Below are 1,548 nucleotides of genomic sequence, written 5' to 3' on the forward strand. Positions count from 1 at the left end.
TGGGGATGGGGATGGGATGGGATGGGATGGGATGGGATGGGATGGGATGGGATGGGATGGGGATGGGATGGGGATGGGGATGGGGATGGGGATGGGATGGGGATGGGATGGGATGGGGATGGGATGGGAATGGGGATGGGGATGGGGATGGGGATGGGGATGGGGATGGGGATGGGGATGGGAAGGGATGGGATGGGATGGGATGGGATGGGATGGGATGGGATGGGATGGGATGGGGATGGGGATGGGGATGGGGATGGGATGGGGATGGGGATGGGATGGAGATGGGGATGGGGATGGGGATGGGATGGAGATGGGGATGGGGATGGGGATGGGGATGGGATGGGGATGGGAATGGGGATGGAGATGGGATGGGATGGGGATGGGATGGAGATGGGGATGGGGATGGGGATGGGGATGGGATGGGGATGGGGATGGGGATGTGATGGAGATGGGATGGGGGTGGGGATGGGATGGAGATGAGATGGAGATGGGGATGGGGTTGGGATGGGGTTGGGATGGGATGGGATGGGATGGGATGGGATGGGATGGGATGGGGATGGGATGGGGATGGGGATGGGGATGGGGATGGGATGGGATGGGATGGGATGGGATGGGATGGGATGGGATGGGATGGGATGGGATGGGATGGAGATGGGGATGGGGATGGGATGGGGATGGGGATGGGATGGGATGGGGTGGGGATGGGGATGGGGATGGGATGGAGATGGGGATGGGGATGGGGATGGGATGGGGTGGGAATGGGGATGGGGATGGGATGGAGATGAGATGGCGGTGGGGATGGGGTTGGGATGGGTTTGGGATGGGGATGGGATGGGATGGGATGGGATGGGATGGGATGGGATGGGATGGGATGGGGATGGGGATGGGGTTAGAAGGCAGGTAGAGGGGCTCCAGGTCATTGAAAGGTGCCCAGATGGCAGTTGGAGGGTGGTAGGGTAAGGCTGTGAGGCAGTGGGATAAGAATTGGAAAGATCCAGGTTGTTGGATAGGTGGGTCAGGAAGTAGAGGTACCTCACTGGGCTGCTGGTGGGATGTGGGGGTGGGTGATGCTGACAGTGGGGGCTTGGGGCCAGCAGGGAGCTGGGGGCAATGGGGGGAGCGCCTGGCTGACACTGCATCCCCAACAGTGCTCACCAGGCTGCCGGGGTCACAAAGATGGGGATGAGGCAATGCCCAAGCCTGGGGGGCGCAGCGGTCGTGGTCCTGATCCTCTGCTCAGGTAGGACAGGGGTGTGGGAGGGGGATGTGGCAGGAGGGCTGAGGGCTGGGGGATGCAAGCAGGAGTTGTGCACACAGGGCTCAGCATCTCGAAATGCTGTCGATTGCCCCGTTCCTCCCAGTTTAAACGAAGAGAGATCGACGTGGGGGTTCTCCTCTCTTGCACTTCTTTAGAAGTCGGTTTCAGCAGCGAAAAGAGATGCTGAACCCATCTCCCCCCCACGCCTCCCACCAAAAAATCTGTAAATTTAAATATGGCATTGATTCATATATTGAAATCCCCTCAGAATCCTTCTTCTGCGTGGA

This window comes from Tympanuchus pallidicinctus, unplaced genomic scaffold (assembly GCF_026119805.1).
Source record: "Tympanuchus pallidicinctus isolate F22 unplaced genomic scaffold, pur_lepc_1.0 scaffold36, whole genome shotgun sequence".
Classification (NCBI taxonomy): Eukaryota; Metazoa; Chordata; class Aves; order Galliformes; family Phasianidae; genus Tympanuchus; species Tympanuchus pallidicinctus.